This window comes from Pleurodeles waltl, chromosome 9 (genome assembly GCF_031143425.1).
Source record: "Pleurodeles waltl isolate 20211129_DDA chromosome 9, aPleWal1.hap1.20221129, whole genome shotgun sequence".
NCBI classification, from domain to species: Eukaryota; Metazoa; Chordata; class Amphibia; order Caudata; family Salamandridae; genus Pleurodeles; species Pleurodeles waltl.
The window spans coordinates 818,327,207-818,351,462 of NC_090448.1; the positions used below are offsets into that span (position 1 = coordinate 818,327,207).

At 44.9% G+C, this 24,256-nt stretch overlaps 1 long non-coding RNA gene across 1 annotated transcript; it reads left to right on the forward strand.

The window, feature by feature from the left end:
- The first annotated feature begins 1,827 nt into the window (after nucleotides 1-1,827).
- Nucleotides 1,828-23,521, forward strand: LOC138258730 (uncharacterized). The gene is made up of 3 exons (XR_011198531.1): nucleotides 1,828-2,044; nucleotides 19,979-20,185; nucleotides 23,324-23,521. It is a non-coding gene; the product is annotated as an uncharacterized lncRNA (long non-coding RNA).
- Nucleotides 23,522-24,256: the final 735 nt, after the last annotated feature.

Below are 24,256 nucleotides of genomic sequence, written 5' to 3' on the forward strand. Positions count from 1 at the left end.
TCTCTTCTCAGGTGAGCAAAGATCAATCGCAATATCAAATCAATGGCCCTGATTTATACTTTTTGGTGCAAAACTGCACCAACGCAGTTTTGCACCAAAATGTTTAGCACCGGCTTGCACCATTTCTGTACACCAGGCGGGCACCATATTTATGGAATGGTGCAAGCCGGTGCAAAGGGTGGGCTAGCGTAAAAAAAATGACATTAGCCAGGTGGGGCTGGCAGTATGGAAGAAGGGGGTTTTGCACAAAAAATGGCATTAGGCAGGTTAGAGTAAAAAAAAAAATGACTCTAACCTGTCTAGCATCATTTTCTGAAGCAAAACCATACATACCACTTGACTCCTGTCTTAGTAAAGACTGGAGTCATGCCCACCATCCCAGTGGCCAGCACAGGCGACCAGGGTCCCCTGGGCATGGCCACTGCACCCAGTGCCATGTAGGGAGGCCATTACAGGTCCCCCAATGACACTTTAAAAAAAATACTTACCTGTAATTACCTATACTTACCTGGGATGGGGTCCCCCATCCTCCGCTGTCCCTCTGGTGTGGGTGGGAGTGTCCCTGGGGCCTGGGGAGGGTGCCTGTGGGCTTAGGCTTATTCCACGGTGTTCCACCATGGAAATAGGCCCACAGGTCCCCTACTGCCTGCCCTGACCCAGGTGTTAAAAAATGGTGCAAAGCAAGCTTTGCACCTTTTTTTTTACCGCTCGTCTCCCCGTGAGTGATTTTTGCTCGGGAGGATAAATAAGGCGCTAGGGCCTTAGAGTAATTTTTGCCCAGGAACACCTACCTTGCATCTCATTGACGCAAGGTAGTTTTCTGCAGGCATGTACTGAAGCACCTCGGACTACTCCAGTTCTCAACCCCTAGCACACCTCACCCAGTTAGTATATAATTGAATCCAGAATAAATATCAAACCTAGAATATTGACTGCCACTCTATATTCAATGTAAGCATATATAGGTATGTATTAATTTACTATTTTAGCTCCACCACTATGTACCTTGTCAATTTTGTCAAGGAATGTAAATGTGGAGGTGAGAAATAGTAAATCTATACTTAACAATACGTAGATACTCTGATTGTATAGTGGTAGTCGAGATTCTGGTTTCAATATTATTGTATGTCTACATAAAATTGATATTGTGACATGCAGCTCGGAAAACACAGGCAAATATTTATGTTTTCGTAGAAAAAGTTCTAGGCGAATCAGAGTAAGTGAAGTAAATTTCTGCAACTTACAGGGTTTGAACTTGACTATTAGCTCTTATCTCCTGTCTTGTCATGGAGATCTCAGGAACTATGAATGAAAGCGAGGAAACATATTTATTGTTACAAGCTGATGAGCACAGGGCCCATCCCAACATCCCCAGAGCACTCTGTGTACTTTAGGCATTAAAAAAAAGATTAAGTGAGACCCTGCCAAGGCCCGAGGGGTGTTTGGAACAATTACGGGCTGTTCCTTCTCTTAAATTGGTTCCTGTAATACCAGCAGTATATTTTGCTTCCATGTGACAGATTACAACCTCAGGTATATTGGCCCTTGAAGATTTAGGAGATTTTATGATTATGCCGGGGCGGCTCCTTCGCAATGGCGAAGGAGCGTTCCCCCCTGGCTGAGCCATCAGCATTAAAATAAAAAGGATACTTCACTATTGTTTTATTTTTCAGCTGCTGTCTCAGCCAGCTTGAGAAGGGTGGGACGGGGCTGGCCATGGGAGGGGGGAGACTGGAGGAGGAATGAAGCGCACCTAAGTGCGCATGTGTGTTTGCTCAGCCACTTTAGGCCGACCAAACACACTTGCGCACTTAGGTTTTGCAACCCGGCTGTGTTGAACAGCTGGGCTGGAGAAACTGCACAGACCCCAGTGTTGTGTCTGAGTGGCAGTACGAGCTGCTCTGACCAATCCTGGCACGGCTTTCATGCTAGCTTTAGCATGAAAGCAGCACCTGGATTGCTGGAAAGTCTGTGCTGGGACACCACATTGAGGGAAGAGGAGTGACGAGTGAGGTGGTAGGAGACAGTGGCATTGTGGTGAGAGGTAAGTTTATTTCATTTTTTTTTATTTTTTTTATTTTCACCCCCTCCCTCTGTCCCCCCTGCCCCTTGAGATTTATTGCAGCCGCCGCTGCGACTATGCCAGTGCTTTGCATCCAACTAGTTCTGCCCCTGTTAAAGAACCTACATACACAGTGGTCATACTTTGGACCTGGTGTTTTACTCTGTTTCTTCTGTTATTCCTCTGCCATTTTGGTGAACTGATGACATGGGCATCTCCTTTCAAGTCACTTTATCATTGTCCTTCAGGAGGACCCTACCTGTCCATTTAGTCGGAATTGTTGACTACTGAATTTGCTTCAGAACTTTTGTCGACCTCTACTTCACTGGAATATTGTCCCTTAGAGGGCATCCAGCTCTCTGCTAACTTGATAGCCAACATTGTTAATCAAGTAATACCCCTAAAGAACACAAAACCTTGGAGAGCATCTTCAGCTGCTCCATGGTTTTTAGGTCTTGCGTAACAGGAAGCACAAGTTGTCTGGTTGGAAAAGACCTATTGTGTGCTAACCAAAAACTTATAGTGGGCTTTTAGGACGCCTATTGCTTAACATTGATTTACTTTATTATCACTTTTATTTGCTTGCCTCTTTTTGATGGCTTTCCTTGTCCATCTTGTATCTGTCCCTCCCTTGTCGTATAGCTTCTTTAACATTCATTCCCTTTGCTGACCTGCATTCTTTCTTTGCTCACTTTAACAGAACTACTTTTTAGGGTTTAGCTTGAGAGAGCACATCCTAGCACATGCATCTTGCTTGTGAGACTGTTGTTAACTGAAAAAGGCTTGGAGTCTGCCAGTCATTTACCATTTGTTGGCTTGCCTAGCATTCTTCTATAATGCCTCATAATTTGTCACAGCAGGCCAAGCATCATTACCGTTCCTGTCTGTGAAGCAAGGACCAAGCACTGATTGCTTCAACTTAAACTTGCCCAGCAGGACAATCAAAATTTAAAATTTTCATTTTCTATAGTTAACTCTTTTAATTTAATTTGACAAGTCTTCTTTTCTTACTTTGCAGTTGTGTTTTGTTTTTCCTCATGGGCGCTATTCTCAAAAGATTAGCAACATTGTTTCGTTCTTATATGTAATTTCCGAACTGATGCTTTAACACATAGGCGGTCATTCTGACCGCGCCGCCCGCCATGCGGTCACCGCCATTTGGCCGCTCCGGAGGCCATTCTGGCTTTCCCACTGGGCCGGCGGGCGCCCGCCAAAGGAGCGCCCGCCGGCCCAGCGGGAAAGGCCCTGCAACATAGAAGCCGGCTCCGAATAGAGCCGGCGGTGTTGCAGGGGTGCGACGGGTGCAGTTGCACCCGTCGCGAATCATGCTGGGGCCCTGTTAGGGGGCCCCTGCACTGCCCATGCCAGTGGCATGGGCAGTGCAGGGGCCCCCAGGGCCCCATGACACCCGTTCCCGCCATCCTGTTCCTGGCGGTAAAAACCGCCAGAAACAGGGTGGCGGGAAGGGGGTCGGAATCTCCATGGCGGCGCTGCTTCCAGCGCCGCCATGGAGATTCAGCCCAGACAGGGGAAATCCGGCGGTAAACCGCCGGATCCCCTTTTCTGACCGCGGCTTTACCGCCGCAGTCAGAATGGGCAGGGAAGCACCGCCAGCCTGTTGGCGGTGCTTCCGTGGTCATCCACCCTGGCGGTCGATGACCGCCAGGGTTGGAATGACCCCCATAATCATGCAGTACACCCCAATCCACCCCACTCCAATCCAATCCGCCCCCCTCCAATCCACACCAACTCACCCTACTTCACATCACACCAATCCAAACCATTCAATTCAGTCCACCCCACTCAATCTAATTGACCCCAGACCAACCCAGTCCACCCCACTCCAATCCAACCCACTCCAAACCAAAGAAAGCCACCCACCCACTCCACTCCACTCCAATCCACCACCCCCAATCCCCCAACGCACCCCTCCCCAATCTTCCCCACTCCAATCTGCCCATTCCAATAATAAACAATCTGCCCCACTCCGACCCTAAACATTCTGCCCCACACCAATCCAAAACAATCATCCTCACTCCAATCTAAAAATGTCTGCCCACTCCAATCTGCCCACTCCAATCTAAAACAATTTGACCGTCTCCAGTCTGCCCTAATCCCACCTAACACAATCTGTCCCACTCCAATAAGACCCACTCCGATCCAAAACAATCTGCACCACTCCAATTTAAAACAATCTGTCCCACTCCAAACCAAAACACTCTGCCCTAATTCAATCTGCTCCATTCCAATCCAAAACAATCTGCCTCGCTCCAATCCAAAACAATCTGCCCAACTCCAATCTGCCCCACTTTAATCCAAAACAATCCCACTCCAATCTAGCCCACTACAATTCAATACAATCTTCACCTCTTTGATCTGCCCCACTTCAGTCAAAAAACAATCTGCCACACTCCAATCTGACCCACTCCAGTCCAAAAACAATCTGCCCCACTCCAATTCAAAACAAACTGCCTCACTCCAATCTGCCCCATGCCAATCCAAACAATCTGCCCTAATCCAATGTCCTGTACAATCTGCCCCATTCCATTCCAAAACAATCTGTTGTACTCCAATCTGCCCCACTCCTATCCAGAACAGTCTTCCCCACTCCAGTCTGCCTCACTTCAATCCAAAACAATGTGCCCCACTCCAATTTGCCACTCTCCAAACCAAACAATCTGCTACACTCCAATCTGCACCACTTCAATTTGTCATTCTCCAGTCCAAAGCAATCCGCCCTCTCCAATCCAAAACAATCTGCCCCCTCCAGTCTAAAATGTTCTGCCCCACTCCACTCTGCCCCACTCCAATCCAAAGCAACCTTCCCCATTTCAATCTGCCCCTCTCCAATCTGCCCCACTCCAATCCAAAATAATCTGCCCCACTCCAATCTGCCCCACGCCTATCCAAAACAATCTACCCTACTCCAAACTGCCCCATCTTCAATCCAAAGCAATGTGCTCGACTCTAATCTGTCCCACTCCAATCTCAAAGAATCTTCTCCACTACAGTCCCAAACAATCTGCCCCACTGTAATTTTCCCCACGCCAATGCAAAACAATTTGCCCCTCTCCAATCCTAAACAATCTGCCACACTCAAATCCAAAACAATCTGCTCCCCCACTCAAAACAATTTGTCCCCGTCCAATCTGCCCCACTCCAAGCCAAAACAATCTGACACACTCCAGCCTGCCCCACTCCAATCCAAAACAGTCTGCCCCACTTCATTCCAAGCAGTCTGCCCCACTCACGTCTGCCCCACTCCAATCCAAAACAAAGTGTCCCACCCCAACCCAAAACAATCTGCCACACTCCAATCTGTCCCATTCTAATCTGCCCCACTCCAATCCTAACCAATCTTCCCCACTCCAATCTGCCCCATTCGAATCCTAACCAATCTTCCCCACTCCAACCCCCCCCATTTCAATTCGGCCCACTCCAATCCACCCCACCCCAATCTGCAACAATCCAAGCTCCCCCACTCCGTTCTAAAACAGTCTTCCCCACACCAATCCTTCCCAATCCAATCCTCCCCCCTCCAATCCAAAACAACCTGTCCCATTCTAATATGCTCCACTTCAATGCAGAACAGTCTGCCCAACTACATTCCACCCAACTTCATTCTGCCCCACTCAATTTCGAAACAAGCTGCCTCACTAAAATCTTTCCCCTCCAATCTGCCCCACTTCAATCTGCTCCACTCCAATCCTCCCCACTCCAATCCAAAACAATCTGCACCACCGCAAACCAGCAAACCACCCCACTCCAATCCAATGTACCCAAATCCAGTTCAATCCACCTCACCCCAATCCACTCCACACTACTCCACCACACACCAATCCAAATCACCACAATCCACCCCATTCCAATCCAAAACAATCTACCCCACTCCAATATGTCTCACTCCAATCTGCCACACTCCAGTCCAAAACAATCTGCCCCACTCCAATCCAAAATAATTTGTCCCACTCCAAAACAAAACAATCCACCCCACTCCAGTCTGCCACACTCCAATTAAAAACAATCTGCACCACACCAATCTTCCCCACTCCAATCCAAAGCAATCAGTCCCGCTCCAATCTGCCCCACTCCAATCCAAGACAACCTCCCCATTTCTATACTGCCCCACTCCAATCTAAAACAATCAAATATACTGCAATCTGCCCACTGCAATCCAAAACAATGTGCCCCAATCCAATCTGCCCCACACCGATCCAAAACAATCTGGCCCACTCCAGTTTGCCACACTCCAATATGCTTCACTCAAATTTGACCCACTCCAATCCAATCAACCTCACCCCAATCCAATCGACCCCACTCCACCACATTTCGCCCCACTCCAATCCACCACAATCCACCCCACTCCAATTCACCACACACCAATCCAATCCACCACACCCACTCCACTCTAATCCATTCCAATCCAAATTACCACAATCCACCCCGCTCCAATCCAATCCACCCAACTCCGGTCAAATCCACCTCACTGCACTATATTCCAATCCACCCCACCCCACTCCAGTCCACTCCACTCCACCCCACACCAATCCAACCCTCTCCACTCCAGTCCAACCCAATACATTCACTCAAATCCATTCCAGTGCAATCCACCCCACTCCAATCCATCCCATCCCACCCCAATCCAATTCACCTTAATCTACCCCACTCTACCCCACTCCAAACCTCCTTAATCCACCCAACACCAATCCAATCCACCCTACTCCAAACCACTGTAATCCACCCCACCCCACTCCAATCCACCCTACTCCAAACCACTGTAATCCACCCCACTCCAGTCCAATCCACCCGAAATCTAATCCACACTGCACCAATCCAGTTCACCCCTCTCCAGTCCACTCCCCTCCAATCCATCCCACTCCAAAATTCTAACCACTCCCAAAGGTCCACCTCACTCCATTCCAATCCACCCACTCCAATCCTATCCACCCCAAACCAATCCAATCCACTCCACTCCACTCCACACCAGTCCAATTCACTCCAGTCCTTCTGAATCCACCCCACTCAAATCCAGCCCCATCCACCCCACTCGAATCCACTCAACTCCACTCTAATCCACCCCACTCCAAAAATCCACACCACTCCAACCCACACCACTCCAATCCACCCCTTCACAATCCAACCCACCCCTATCAAATCTACCCCTTGCTAAATCAATACACTGTAATCCAAACCAACCCACTCAATCCAGTCCAATCCACATTACTCCATTGCAATCCACCCACTGCAATTCAATCCACTCCACTTCAACCCACCCCACCCCACTACAATCTAAGCCACCACACTCTATTCCACCCCACTCGAGTCCACCGCAATTGAGTCCACTGCACCACATTTAAACCACCCAGCTTAATCCAATTCACCCTTCTCAATCTAATCCTCTACTACAATCCCATCCACGCCACTACAATCCATCCCAGTCCAATCCACCCCACCCAAATCCAACCCAATCCACCCCAATCTAACTCACCCCAATCCAATCCACCCCACCCCGACCCACTCCAGTCTACTTCAATACAATCCACCCCACTCCAGTCCACCCCAATCCAATCCAGCTCACCCCATTTCAGTCCATCCCATTTCAATCCAATACACCCCATCCCGTTCACCCTACTCCAATTCACCCCACCCCACTCCAATACACCCAATCCACTCCAATCCTTTCTAATCCAATCCACCCCACTCTATCCAAGTCCAGCCTATCCCACCCCAGTCATCCCACTCCGATCCAATGCATCCAGCCCACCCCACTCCAATCCGCTCCAACCCAATCCTATCCTGTTCACCCACTCTGATCCACTCTACCAGAGTCCTTGTCTAATCCACACAACTCTAATCCAATCCAGCTCACCCTAGTCCAATCCACCCCATTCCAATCCAATTAATCCAATCCGCCCCAGTCCATTCGCCCCACCCCACTCCAGTCCAGTCTAATCCATCCCACTCCAATTCAATCTAATCCGCCACTCCAGTCAAATATAATCCAACCCACTCCACCCCACTCCAATTCACCCCACTGAAAACCACCCCATTCCAATCCACCCCACCCCACCCCACCCCAATCCAACCCACCCCAGGCATATCACTCCAATTCAATCCACCCAACCCAAATCAATCTAATCTATCACATTCCAATCCACCCCACTTCAATCCACTCCACTCTAATTCACCCCATCTAGTCCTCTTACTCCAATCCACCCTTCTCCACCTAATCCACCCCACTTTACCCCAATCCAATCCACCCCACTCTACTCCAGTCCAATCCAACCCACTAGACTACCTCAATCCCCTCCAATCCACTTCACCGCATTCCACCCCATACCACTCCACCCTATGACACTGCACTCTATGGCACTCTCTGCACTGAACCACTGAGCTCTACTCAAATCTGCAACACTATACTCCTCCTACTCCACTCCATGAGACTCTACTTCAACAAATCCACTCCACAACACTAATCCCCCACTGCATGCCACTCCAGGCCACTAACTTTTAGCCATACTGAACAGCAGCCACACTGGTGTACAACATAACAAAAACACATTGCCAAGCTTACAGCTCTTGCATAGGCGAGACATATTAGCTTTGCCGTTGCATATATTTTTAGTTTGAGTTGTCCATAAGAGTGTCATATGTTTTAGCTCTCTCCCTCGTGCCCTTTTCCCGTCGCTAAATTCCATCCCCAGGTCTCTATTGGTCTGCACTTGTGCTTCCCCCGTGCGATGCTGTCTTCCTTCTCACTCTGCTTCTTTTTAACTTTAAACTCCCCACTGCACAACTCCCTGCAGCACCCCGCATTAATGGCGAGCCTCCACAAAAGCGCTTTTGAACTTAATGTTTCTACTTCTTTTTGCTGACCTCCCAAAGTTTCACCCGCAGCTCTGGCAGCTCTTTATACAGTGTGTAGATCAATTGAACAGCTCTAGAGGTGCAATTTTTAAACGAAATGTTTACACTAGGTTTTGTATAGTGGTGTATCATTTATAAATCCTTTTGTGCCTCTGACAAGGTCACAAAGCGCTCTGGTGTGCATGTATTCATGGGAGCCATTTAGGAGCGCATGGGTTTAAAGAGTACTTGGTTGTGGCATGGCCCATGTGGAGATAGAGGTGGGTTGAGATGCGTGAGGATTGGAGACGTGATCTAAATATTTTGCTGTGCATTGCTGTGTAACCATGTAGTGATGCAGAGAGAGAAAACAAGCAGTTGCACAGTAAATATCTTCCTTCTTCAAGTTCACAGTCTTTGTAGTCCGCCTGAATTATTATCAAGGACGGATCTGTTCAGCACCTACTGTCACCAAGGGAGTATCTGGAAATGTAAAGGAACTAAATGAAACAACCTGTAACAATTCAAAGGTCCGGTCTGCCCTTTGATCTTTTCTTCAGGGAACATTGACCGCTAAAAGATGCCTTTCTAATGCCCCCTCCCTGTCTAATCGAAAAATAAGGTGCTTCCAACACAAAATCTGGCTTGCCTTTAGATCAGTGTCCTTCAGCAAACCTTGAAAAGGTAAGCAAAGTATCAGCTCGGTTCTCCCACTAACTCAACTTGGAATTGTCTACTGCCATAGTCCCTCAATGCCTAAAACAAGCTACCATTAATACTTTCTTGATAAACTCACCACTGACTCCATAGTAGTAAACATTTTCTGTCCCTATCTGAGCTATAAGTCCTATAAAAACAATGAACCTCAAATGATGGCATATTTGGAAACCACTTTCGCTTAGAGCTCGGCCCTATTAGGGTTTAGACCAGCCCACGGTACAGAAACTGTATGTATGGAAGCTTTGGATGATATCAGGATATCTTTTGATGGAAGTGAACTTATAGCTGTGATATTAGGCCGGGTCCGTCTTGGTCTCAGCTCCGGCAGTAATTGAAAACAGATATTGATTGGGTGAACAATGACTGCAAAAACCCTAAGATTAACCCGTGTCGGCATGAGTCTTGTTTATATTTCACACGTTCTATTTAGTCTTGAATTCCATAGGAGTTTTTGCTTTCTCAGTGATGTGTTTTGTAGTTTTTTTCGTGCAGCATATTAATCTTGTGTAGTGCTTAATGTAAAATGAGTTGTCTTTAGGTGTCTGTGGAGTTCACTGTAGTGAATGGGTGTTTATAATAGACTAAAATTGAGAGCTCTGAAATTCAGAAGGAGGTCAGTGCAAGTTTCTCACACTGCCTGTCAGCAGGTCATAAAGGGATTCAGAATGCCTGCTCACCTAATCTTTGTTTTTGCTGCAGATTTCAGCGAGCAATGGTCATGTGTGTCAATTGGAATTTTGATTGTATGCGAAAGCGTGTGAAGGAGGTACACAGCAGACAACATATTGACAGTCCGAAAGTAAAATAAAATGCACTGCTTAAATGTGAGAAGGAGCATTTTCTGTGTGGTGGTGGTGAAGTGAAAGAGATACAAAGAAGTACTTGCAGGAGAGGGATCATTGACAGATTATTGGAAACCAAAATATCGTGTGGACAGAATTTTGTGTAAAAAATATTGAGGACCAAAATATCGAGACGGTAAGTGCAAATAGGCAAGTATAGATTTACTTTTCTTAACTCCACATCTACGTACCTTGAAGATATATGTAAGCATATATATATATATATATACATATATATATATATACATATAATTCACCAAAGTGTAAAGACGCTGCATTCTCGTGGAGCTTAGATTCAAGTCGATTTATTCAAAATCATTATTCCATCACCTAAGCGTTTCAGCCATTACGGCCTTATTCACGGTGTCAAGACTGTTAAAAATTGCACTGTTGATTGCTTTTCCTTTTATGTGGGAGTCTAGGTCAAAACATTGAAACGTCATAGCCATCTTTTAGGGATGAGGCACAGATGGTGGCCCTGCCTCCCTTGTGATCTGTGTAAGAAGCTCCTAAGTGTGGAGTGTCTTCTTATTGATTTGCATTTTACCCCATACACAGACAATATACAGCTTGTCCTTCATTAGTTAGGCACCACAACATGGGACATTATCAGATTTCATAAGTGTATGAACATAGTTGTTGTATGGATGGCAGGCAATGCCTTCCAGCTAATCTCAGAACCTTATGAGGGTCTGGTGGTGAGTGCCTCCCCATCAGTCTGATCTAGAATTTGGTAGTCCTCTTTTTCATCATCCCCCATTATCGTGGACAATTTTAGAAATCTAGTACTCATTTTCAACCCCTCCCTGCCATTCTCTGCTGAAGTAATTCAGGTTATTTCAAGGTGCTTACTTTTATTTTAAACCATTAGGACAGTTTACATTTTCTCCACAACAAAAGTAAATGGATGGCTATACAGTTAATAAAGTTTTTTTGGCTTACCTAAATTTGTGCTTAATGGTATGTAACTTATTCAAACTATGTCAGCCGTTTGCCATTTTATTGTTGTTTCCCCACACTAGTTAATACCACCTGGCCAAGTTACACTGATTTCCTCTGGAAAAAAAGAGTGGTGTACACTCTATGCATGGTAAATGGAGTAGTCATTTATGTGGGCCCCTTGTACCTTCAACACAAATTTAAACCCTATACTCAAGCTCTAAGTTCTACATCTCAGCCATTGCGTGTGGCTCCACCATTCTGCTGGGTTATCTGTGGTGGACATGCCTTCTTGTTCAAGGTGGGCACTTAAAGGAGTGATCTACTATTCAACCTTTGCTCAATCTTTGATCTGTCAAACACTTGAAAAAAATTGAAAACCTACGTTGTTGCCCTTTGGTAGCTGGCTCACTAAGTGGTAGCAACAAGTCACCATTCAGGGATCACTGCGCTTTGTAAAACCAGTAATCAACCAATCGCCAATCTTGCAGTAGTCCACCGGTTACTCTAGATGTGCACTGGTCTGCAATTGTTTTGTAGATGATGTGCCTTTGTGCCAAATAATGTTGCCTACTGCAGACTTCATTAGTAAACTTGCAAAATATAGTTGTAGTTAGTGAAAGACCTAAAGCTCAAAAGCATTTCCAAAAGAAACACAGTACATAGCAACTCAAGGAACAAACGTTCATATCATTGTGAGTGGATACATTTAGTGGTATGGTCAAAAACATGGTGGATGAGGGGGGTTGCATGACAAGAAGTCAATACATACATTAAATATACTAAATATGTTGCATATTACATATTAGTCATGGTTCTAGAAAGATGAGTTGGTGGTAGTGATAGGGTTAGAGTAACAGAGTTGAGTGCCAACAGATTTGGCAAGAGGAAGGAAACAGTAGCAGTCTTTGAGTTTATGTTTGAAGAAAAGCGTCTTGAAGGTGGAGTTGAGGAAATGGAGCAAGGTTGTAGCTTTCAGTCCGATTTAGAGTGAATTCTAGAACTGGGGATCCAGTAGGCTGAAGAATCAGAATCTGGACCTGGTGCATGGTGGCTTCGTAAGGGGAGTGCCTTTTGATCAGCTGAGTAAAGCTTGAACACAGAGATATAGCAGGTAAAGTTCTAAGTTAGATATTTGGGAGAAAAAAGAGACTGTGGACAATCCTGAAAACTAGAGCCAGAACTTTGACAAATATCACTACCATGTTATGTATGCATTTGTTTTTACAAAGTCTTATGTTTCACATGTCACATCATCCCACAAGGGTGTACTGCCTATCAAGTTGTTTATATCGACCTACAAAAATATTGCTTCCAGAATATGGACAACCACTGCAGCATCAAAGCAAGTATATATAGGTAAGTATATATTTACTTATCTTAATTCACATGTGCATATCATTAAAATATATATACAGTTTGCAGGGTTTTTAGCTTGTTGTTTGAGAGTGTACAATGAGGAAAAAAGTATGTAATGCTCAGGCATGCCAATGCCTGGATAATAATTACACAGCAGCAAAAGCTGAAGGTTCTCTCAAAGGGGAACTTTCTGATTTTCCATTTGGTCTCAGGGCTTCAGGCTTTCTTGCAGAAAATACAAAAAGAACAAGTGATGGACAGAGTGCTGGACAATGTCAAACATTCACCCTCAGTACAGAGATCTGGGCCTAAATCCATTGTTTTTTTTGCTACCCATGCCATTCCAGTTTGGACCCAGCTAAGATGGATTAAACTCAGATCTTTGAGACTAGGGGTGAATGTTTGCATTGTTCGGCATTCTGTCCATCATCTGTTCTTTTTGCTTTTATTGTCCTAAGTGCGCGGGGTATGCCCAGATGTGGGTCCTGGGCTCACTGTGCCACTGGATTCAAGCTAGCCTGGCTGATGAAGGGTGATACCCTGAAACCGGTCCCAAGATGCTTTTTTCCAGTCCAGGGAGGACCTGGGTTGGCAGTTTAGGCTGGACTGATCCCATGGAGAACAGGGTTAAGACTGATTTGCATATCGCTTAGTCCAAACTGGGGTGGTGTGATGGGCAAAAAAAATGATGGATTAAAACCAGATCTTTGCAACTGGGGGTGAATGTTTGCATTGTTTAGCATTCCGTCCATCATCTGTTCTTTTTGCTTTTCCTGTAGATAATATGCACAGACCCTGGAGGTAAGGGTGCTTGGGTTCCTGCAGCACCTCCACCATGCTAGAGCTCCGGAAGTCAATGAGCAATAAAGAAGCCTTTACTTTATGTTTCTATCTTGTCACATTTGCTACGTTCAAAGATATGGGTGAAATGTAAGGCTATATTTTCTGACATATTGCTGCTGCTTCTTTTAACATGGAGACTGGTGCTTACTTTTCTCTCTCTGATTGCCAAAGTGAGCGGATTTTTTTTAATGCGAATACTATGGCAGCGTTGCTGGTGTGGAAGGAAAGGCTGAAGTATGTTGACAAACAAACACCCTTTTAAATAGCTGTAAAAGAACTCTACATATTTTAAAATATGTCATCACTTAGGAATGCACAAACAAAGATTTTAATAGGATTAAATCAATATAAGACACTTTACTCAGTAATGTGCAAAAAATAAATATGCGCAAATGATAAATATTCGCTGCATATAATTGTTTTGTGCACTAGATAGTGTTATCACTGAAATTATGTGCAAAATTAGTGGCTATTCTAAGGGGAAGCGTGCTGCCTGAAAATGACAATGAGCTTCCATTCCATGCTATAGTAATATATTTACAACCGTGTGCGGCGAAATTCACCACCAGCTTCATACTGCACACTTACCACTCTCATGCTGCAACAGGTGCGGCTCATTTGCTACAATTGTTCTTTGTGCAACACTTGGACGTTTCACAGTCCCTGCCAGTTCAGTGATGTTTCCAGCACCACTGAATACATGTCCTCATTGTAAATGTAAACTCTGACAGTTCCTTATGAAAGCTGGGCCACGGTTTGAAACCTCGACTCTGTCTTTCACTGCCGACGGACCAGCTTCTGTTTAAAAATGGGAAATGCAGCCCTAGGACATGCAGGTGAAGTGTTGCTGCAGTTGTCTGCAGGGGGTACCCTGGGAAGTCTCGCTGATCTCGATGTCCCAAACCCTAGGGGATGTCCTGGAGGGGTGTCCTGGCTGTGCACCACATCAATGTGGTACAAAGTCAGTGAGCCTTTCAACAGCTTCTTTGCCTCTGCACCCACAAATGTAATACAGAGAAATGCCAAGTGTTCCCTCATTGCTTGGAGCCCCGCCTCCATGCAAATGATGTAATGCTCCACTGTGATTGGACACTGGCATGACCAGGATTATAGAAGTGAGTGCACAAGCATCTGCAACCTTTCTATATCACTGTGAGTGTGGGTGCAAGAAGAGGGTGCAAATGCTCATTGTGTGCTTAGGTTTAATGGATACTTGAAACTTGGAAACATTTACATTTTGAAGAAAGGTTTAGAGAATTCTGAGACAACAGCTTTGATTTGTAATCAGTTCTGTAGTGCCGTGATTCTTAACTTGTGGTCCAGGGACCCCTGGGGGTCCGGTAAGCCTACTCACGCAGTCTGTGACTGCTTAGAAAATTAAATAATATTATCAGATTAACAAAATGTTTATAAGGAAGCAAAATGTAAAATTGAATTTTTAGAAAATGTTCTTTAAATGTAAATTGGAAGCTAAACATTAAGTTAGTATCATTAGTATCATCAGATTGATTAGTGGAAGCAGTGTAAGTGTATCAACCAGAATATACTATGGATGATGAGTGGTTTTAATTTATTTTGGAAAGCCTCCAACCTTGCCTTATATATAATAAATATATATAGTTGTGATATAAATAAGTAAAATGTTTATTCATTTGTGTGATGAATGCTTATTTCTGTATCTCGTGTGTATTGTTTTGTGCTTCAAATCACTGAAAATGCCCAGACTGTGTTCCCTGCCTTCCCATTATGATGCAGGAGTGGTCCCCGAATTCCAATAATGATTCAGTATGGGGGCCCCTGGTTCCAGTAATAATTAAGTGGTGGTCCACAGAAGGCAAAAGGTTAAGAACCACTGCTATAGAGCGATATACAGGGATTGGTTTAAGTTCCTCTCATGAGAACAATTTGCAATTCTTATAGAAATGATCTCTTCCCTGAACATGCATTAATTTTTCATTTACGTTGTGCGTTATTTCACATATAGTTATCTGAACGTGAAAGACCAAAAAAACGTACAGAATATTTTGTTTTTAAGACATGCTTTTGACCCTGCCCCCATGCTCACTCACCCCGTCTCCATCACACACACCATCACACTTCCCATTTTTTTTTTATGCACTTCGACGTCTGGTCTCTCGAGGGATTCGGAATCTATATTATCTAAGTAATAGGCATGTATGTGTAAGATCTCAGAAATAACTAAAGGCTTGGGGACAACTCCCAATTTGCTTTATTGGATGGGTCAACTTTATGAACATAAAGGGAACCTAGGTTGTAATTTGTATTTCAAAATCTCCGGAATGTCCTGAATGCTCATCTTCTGCTTGGCACTGGCACCTAAGGGGGAGGATGAGGAGCGCCCCGGTTAGCTAATGTGAGTTGCAGGGTTCCTCCAGGATGTTCCAGAGATCCTTTTTTTTAAAGTATTTTTGTTAAAGTTTTCATGGTATACAACGATGGAGCCAACATGTTGCCCTTGATACAAGGATTGTAAGAAAATGTATGCAGCAAATAAGAACTGTGAAAAAGGACCCTCTACATGAATTGAACACATAGTCAAAATACAGTACGCAATCAGGATCTATTAAATTGAGGCATCACAAACAGCCAGACGTATTATAATGAAGAACTGGATCCATTATGAGCATGAGGCCCTAAGGCGAGAGCTTACTTAGAATAGTGTGCTGCAACGTTTGGGGGGCTGGGAGGATTCAGGGGAGACACCAAAGCTGGTCCAACAATGGGGCATCCAAGTGCATCAACGTGAAAATTATTCTTACAGAGCGAGGCCCATATTTCCTGAGGCGGGGGAAGGTATGAGATGAAATATGAATGAGCATTAATGAGCTGAAAATGAGAGCGCAGCGGGGGAGACAGGCGCACAAGCAAGTTGCAGAAAGACTGTAGATGGCTGTCGAGAGGTCAAGGGTGTCTAATGTTGTTTTACTTGACTTCATGCAGTTCAAGCAGCATTTCATCCGAGCTGCTTCCTATTGGGTGCTTGTGAGGTCCCCTGACATGTCTCTGTGTAAGGCACTGCTCTTGGCCTTCGCCTAGCTCAACACGGCACACAGCCAGACCTGCAATGTACAAGGACAGTTACTCTTCCAGTTTAAAGCTATGGATCACTTAGCAAGCAGGAGAGACAAGTCCAAGAATTTGGATTCCGCCCAAAGAGTTTCTTAGTGTTTGAGGAGAGCCATCAGATTGAGCTTGACAATCATAGCATCAGGTATTCCAGTGATCTGAGATGAGAGATGTACCACTTTATACCAGAACATTTGTACTAGCTCAACCTCGAGAGCATAGCATCGGGGGCATTTGGAATCTGCATTAGGGAACAATTCTTTCAGCTATTTGGAGGTCAAGAGTGCCTGTGAAATACGGGAATGTTTATGGGGGGTTTCCACCATCCTGGCCCACTCATATTAGTGATAGGTACTCCCCACATCAATCTCCCATTTAACACGTGTTGTCGAGAGATCCGCTCTAGCTTCCACCAGTGTACCTCTTTATAGCCAATAAATAAAGCACCTAGAGATTCCATGGTGTAAAGGGCCTGGACAGTGAGTGATCAGGTGGCTCTTCATTTTTGATGGCACGTCGTGATCGGAGAGTTCATATCATGCAATTTGACTTTTATTGTAACACATAGTAACACAAGGCTGCGCATTGTACTGACTTCCATTTCTTTGCATCAAGGTGGCATTTCATGGGTGGTGCATGGGCATGCCCATGAAACCACCCATGGGTTTTGATGCAAATCCCTATCTACAAAGAACTGAAAACAGGGATTTGCACTGCATTCCTGCATAGTCTCGGGGTAGGCGTAAAGAGGAGAAATGTTTTCATTTCTCCTCGTTTTTACCACTCTGCTTGTATGCTGCATTGTACAATGGGAAATTCCTTATACATAGCTTTTGTACTTTAAGGGACACCTTGTAGTACAAAATTGGCACAAGGGTGTCTGTGTTGTCGCATAGCTTGATGAGTGCATTGTTCCTATGGCTAAAAAAGAATCTCCTACTTAGAGATTCTGAGTATACGCGCAGAGAAGAGTACAAGGGAGGAGAATGGTAGTGATGTGTGTTTTTAGTTTTTGTAGATTTGGATATGCATGAATCATACAAAGATTTTTAATAACTTTCCATTTATGTGCTGTTACTCCTCCTAATTTTAACGTTTTAGACATCCTTAACCCATGACACTGATGTAGAAACCTAACTTCAGCCCTTTCTACCATCCCTTGTCTTTAGTCAGGGTGTACTGCAGCCCATTCATAGTTTGTTTTCTATCCAAGTCTGCTCCTGTTTTCCTCGAATTATGCTGACATTTTGACGGTGGTGGCTGGCTTGTATTTACAGTGGAGAGGAGGGGGGGGCGGTAACAATAATAATATTTTTTTTTAAATGGCAGTTATCTGACAGCATTTTCCTCTACTCTCATCTCGTCGACCATCTCTCCTGGAAGCTCCAATGCGGAAACTGCACTAACCAATCCTGGAGCTGCTCTCATGCTTCCGGAATGGAGGGAGTGGCCTCTTTAGCACTCACAGGGCCTAACCAAGCTGGAGGCCTTAAGGTGCTTATGTCAGGCTGGCTGTTGCAAGGCGGCCGCCCTAAGGAACAGGCGCACTTTAAACTAAAGCACCTGTGGCTATTCAGCAGAAATTGCCCCACCCCGTCCTGGCACTTGGTTCAGAATGGGGTGCTGAAAAATAAAATGGTAATAACTAAACTTTATTACCATTTTATTTTTCAGTTCTGGGGCATTTTTTTGTGGAGCGACGCTCCTCTGCTCTCTTGGAGGGGGGGAAGGAGGGGGGCACGCCTTCATTGTGATCGTCATTAACACAATAAAATCTTTATCCTATCCACATATTGTTTAGAGGGCGCCCGTCAACTTTTTTGGGTCATTTCACCTGTTGCTATAGTGGTGTGGTTGCGATCGTTGTAGTATTTACTGTCTGGATTTGATTAACTTTTTCCACTTCCTCTGGTCACTCTGTTGCAATGATTTCATATTTTGGACCCAGTGCCACTCCTCGTGTTAAACTAATGAGTTTGAATGTATTTGTTTCCCATAGTTGTGATATTTTTCCCACGTAAGTTACATATTTGTGTCTTTCATGAAAGCCACTAATGTTTCTTGCACAGAATGGCCTGCAAAAGGCGGAACGATGTTTAATAAAGGCCCATTTTCATTCTACTTTTCCTGTGGAATGGCTTCACTAGTTGAGGCTTGCGGATGGGTCGGTTAGCACCAACGAACCCTTCCAACCCTGGGCATGTTTAGCAACGAAAGACACATGGAAATCCATGGCAGTATGACTTAAGTGGATCGCAACAAGCTTTTGCATCTGGAATGCCCTCAAAAAGTCAAAACAAATCATCAATATAAAAGGCCCAACTGCCACATTTTCAATGGGGGTGGCTACAATATTTGTGCCCGTGGCTGCCCAGCATCCAGAGACCTTTACTAAGCCCAACAATTTCTGAAAACTGGAGGACTGTGGCAATCCAGAATGGAGTGGCCTATTTGGATATCAACAGGTTTTCATGCCCAGTATGTCCTGCAATCATCAAACCCAAGCTTTAAAAAGCCCCAATCCCCTCTTGGTTTCAATGTAGAATAGCTGCAATATTAAAGCCAGGTTTTTGCAGATATCCCCAGAAAGAATTAAATTCAAAGGAAAAAGCCTGATGTTTCTGCAATGAATTTAGGACCTTTTCCGTGCTTAGGCAATGGACCCACCCACACAAGTTGGGTATTGTTTTTATTGAGAGATGAGAAATGTGAGAATTAAGAAATTAAGAAATTTCCTAATATTATTGAAAATGTACACACTTTTCACTTCCGTTTGTAGAGTGAGTGTCCTCACAAAAAACCTTTTGATAAAATGCCCTCAGAATTGATTGGCATTCTGTACATTGCAAAATTCGGAGACCTACAAACGCCCCTACCCCAAAAATGAGTTCATTGGGTACATTTCAAAATACGTTGCAGTCAATCATACCCATTTTGTATTAATTAAATCATTCATTAGTAAATTATTGACACAGAATGAAAAATCATTTGAAGACTTCTCTGAGCTGCTGGCTCTTGGTATTGTAGCTTTTGAAACACCAACAAATAATGAATGTCCCTGCACCCAAAAGACTTTGGTGGACATACAACCATGTGACGTTTGCAGATTGTCCCTGAGTGCACAGTTATAGATGGAAATATGTTTGCCAATTTTACGTTTTTGTCAAACTTACTTTATTTTTTGTTTCAATAATTAATTTCTTGGAAAAACCTTCAATGGTCTAAACAAATTACCTCCTTGTATGCTCCATAATACCTCCATATTTGTGTCTTCACCCAGTCTGTGCCTGCCACAAACCCATGGAATCTCCTCCTCTACGAACTGGAAAATGCATCCTCAATCGCATTTCAGAATGCCTCCAGAGGAAGAGGGCAATGGCAGGACTCGTCACGCTTTGGGTCCTTCTGCCCGACCCGTTGATACCTCCGACACCGAAGGTCTAGAGGCGCCAGCAGAGGCAATTTCAATACTTCACTACCCAACAAGGTGAGTGTTTCTCCTGTTATGGGGTGTGCTTTTGGGGGCAGAGTGGCGCTATTCTTTCACAATTGGGCAGATCTCACCTCAGAATCAGGGGTTCTGCACATCGTAGAGGGGTTTCACATAGAGTTTTACGATTCCCCTATGCAGGTAAGGAGACCTCGTCCGCTGACTTTCTCACCATCACAGACGTGTCTTATAGACGCTGAAATCTCCGATCTTCTGGAGAAACAGGCTATTGTTCGAACTTTTTCCCACCCTTCTGACTTACACAGCAACCTCATTTTGGTGGAGAAAAGAGGCAGGGGTTATCGCCATGTGATCAATCTGAGAGAATTAAACGAATGGGTGGTGTTCCAACACTTCAAAATGGAGGGCATCCACATAATACGGGATCTCCACCAGGTAAACGAATGGCTAGTACGCCTAGATATGAAGGATGCATATCTAACGGTACCCATCTTTTCTCCTCACCGTCTCTTCCTCGAGTTCCAATGGAGGGGCAGACATTAAAATTCACCTCTCTCCCGTTCGGTCTCTCTTCCGCCCCTTGGTGTTTCACCAAGCTCCTCCTCCCAGTGGTAGAGTTCCTCTGGTCCAGAGGCATCAGACTCATAATTTATCTGGATAATATTCTCCTGATGGACCAATGTCCCCGCAGTCTCTCTCTTTGTCTTCAATCTTATGTTCATCTTTTGAATCTCTGGGCTTTGTCATCAACGAGGCGAAGTCAATTCTAGTCCCAATCCCTCCAATTCTTGGGCTTCGTGGTGGATTCTGCCAGAGCCGCCTTCAGCCTCCCGTCCCGCAAGCTATCCAAAATACGACACAAACTCAGACGGACCCTGGCCAAGGGAACAACTTCTCTTTGCAATCTGGCTCGTATCGTGGGCCTTCTCTCCTTGTCCATCCAAGCTATTTTTCCAGGCCCCCTCCACTATCGGGCCCTTCAACTGTTGAAGATCTCCCACTTACAGAAAGGCCTCACTTATTCTCAGATGGTTCCCCTCTCGGACTAAGCCAAGGAGGAAATCCAATGGTGGATTACTCACATGGAAGCATAGAACGGTCGTGCCATTTTTGGTTCACAACCAGATCTGGTCATAGAATCTGACGCCAGCGCTTCTGGTTGTGGAGAGCGCTGTGGGGAATTTGTCACAGGCGGAGTGTGGTCTTCAGAAGAACCATCCCTCCATATCAATCGCCTGGAGCTTCTGGCGGGCTCTTTTGCTGTGCGTTCCTGGACGAGGGGCAAACCGCAATGCTGCATCTTGTTAAAAATGGACAATGTGGCGGCGGTGCGTTATATCAACCACCTTGGGGCACCCACTCAAAAGCTCTTTCCGATCTAGCGAAATAATTCTGGGAGTATTGTCTCACCCATCAAATTTCGGTGGTGGCAGAGCACCTGCCAAGAGCCCCCAATCAGGTGGCAGACTGGCACTCCTGTCATTGGCATGACGCAATCTTATGGAAACTTCATGCATTCGTTTTTCATGCGATCAAGGCCAAATGGGGTCCTTTTTCAGTTGATCTTTTTGCGTCCTGTCTGGATCATCAACTTGATAGGTACTGCAGTTGGAGACCGGATCTCAGGGCAATAGCCATGGACGCTTTCCTCCAGGATTGGTCCCAGGAGCAGAGATATGCTTTTTCCCCTTCACGCTGATAATGAGGGTATCATCCCAGCTCAGGAGGCAGAAGGCAGACCTGATGCTGATCATGCCAATCTGTAAAGCTCAAGCCTGGTTTCCGTATCGGAGGATTTTCCAATCTGTCTACGCCCTCTTCCAAATCTTCTGTTCAGCCCGTCGGGTGTCCCCCACCCTCTCATAGAGAGGGGAGGGCTCAATCTGATAGCATGAAGGATTACTGGGAACTTTGGAAGATCCCGGGAATGTTTCCAGCAGCTGCCGCTCTCCTCGCCAAAGCCTGGTCAGAGAGTACTAACAGAAGGTACAGCTCTGCATGGAAACGCTGTTTGGGTTGGTGCCTTCAATGACATTTGGATCCCATGGGGGCAATTGTTGTCCATATAATTAATTTTTTAGCATCCCTCACTTCAGAAGGGATGGCATATAGATCTATAAATACCTTCCGCTCCGCCATTTCCACGGCCCACTGTCCAATTGAAGGATCTCCCGCAGGACAGCACCCCATGGTCTGCAAACATTTAAGGGGCAATAGACTGTGTGTGCTTCCCCAGCCTCGCTATTCTTCCCTCTGGGACGTCAATAAGGTTTTGACTCTTTTCTGAAATTGACCGTCCAATAAATACCTTTCCAGGAAGCAAATGTTGGCCAAGCTAGCAACCCTTCTCTGCCTCTTATCCTGTCACAGGGTCTCAGATTTCAGGACTCTGGAGTTAACAGGTTGAGTGTTTACCCCAGAAGGGGTCACGTTTCATATTCACAGACATACAAAACCTAATTCTCATACGATTTCTTATCTGCGATTCCCACATATTCCTAAACTATGCGTAGTCAAAGCGATTAAGACCTATGAAACCATGACTAAGGACCTCAGACCACATGGAGAAGATCAACTTCTCATCGCTCTAATGAAACCCCAGAAAGTGGTTGCGTCTCCTACTATCGCCAAGTGGGTTAGATGGGATATGAGTGAGGCAGGGATAGACACATCTATTTTTGGAGCCGATTCCGCGAGAGGTGCGATGGCATCTAAGGCTTGGGCTTTGGGGGCTCGTTTGAAGGATATCCTTAAGGCAGTGAACTGGTCCTCTGATTCCACTTTCAGAACCTTCTATTTTAGACCTATCGAAACAGTGGCCTCGCTAGTGGTCGATAAACTTTAAACTAGCCTAATCCTTGCCTCCGATCCTGACAGAATGAAAAATGTCCTAGCTATTGTAACGGAACGTTTCAATTCTATTAAGGACACGGAGGCGAGGATTAGCCCCTCCCTCTTCTCTTAATACAAGATCCCGCCCTAGTGTGAGGTGGGTAAACTGTCTTGTGTATTCTATGTCGAGACCAGAAGATAAGTTTTAAGCCTTTATCGTTTTATACAAATGCATGTTTCTTGGTTCTGAATTTCTTCAAGTTAAAACCTTTAGCATTTTGTTTGGCCTGTTTGAAGCAGTAACATAGTAAGGCTTGATATTAATCAGTCTGTTCTTGACAGGTATGGAGACCTCAAAGCAGGAGTAGCAGGATTCGGCCTAGAGAGTGGTCGCAAGAAGAAAGAGGAGGGGAAGACGTGGATTTGGGCTCATCAGGCGTTGGACGGCTGCTGATTGTATGAAGATGAAGTCCTTCATTGCTGTTTATTTCTTTCCTGCTGTTTGTCTTGGAAAAGTAGTTTCAATGGTGATTTACACACTTAGTTAATGCTGCTGTTTGAAATAAAGTGAAGAAAGATAAGCCTAATCCTCGCCTCTGTGTCCTCAATGGAACTGAAACTTTCCATTACGATAGCTAAGAAATGTTTAATTCATTGTGATGCACTGGCAGCCATTTTTACTTTTTTAAATTTACCGTTTCAAAATGCCAGAAGGCCATTAACAACAGCAAAATATTTTTTTTTAAAACAATTGCATCTGATTTAGAGTTTGGAGGACAGATTAATGTCCGTCAGAGCGATGGAATAAATTACTCTGCCACCCTGACTGACATCCTGTCTCCCAAAATTGGAGATGGCTGCCAGTCCGTGGACATGACTTAGCATTGGTAGGAGCCATTGTCACAGTGGCTCCTGTCTATGTTATAAATGTTTGATGGACAGCACATGTCAAACATACCAGGTTGCTGTCACAATTTTTACAAGATGTAACTTTTTCCAGAAAAAACTCACAAAGCAAGAGTTTGTTTTTCAAAAAAAGTAAAACTACTAACCACCACACCATGGGAGTTTTCTCCTGTGGTGTGGGGGTAATTTTTTTATTTATACTGTCCTTCACTGCCTTTTACCTGGCGATGACGGACAGCAAAAAAAAAAAAAATTCTGACTGCCCACTCTAGCAGATGGTCCGATGGCGGATGGAGTAGACTCCATCATCGACTACTCTAAATAGGGCAGGCGAACCGTGATTTTGGCTTAGACTGTACACATTTTCCC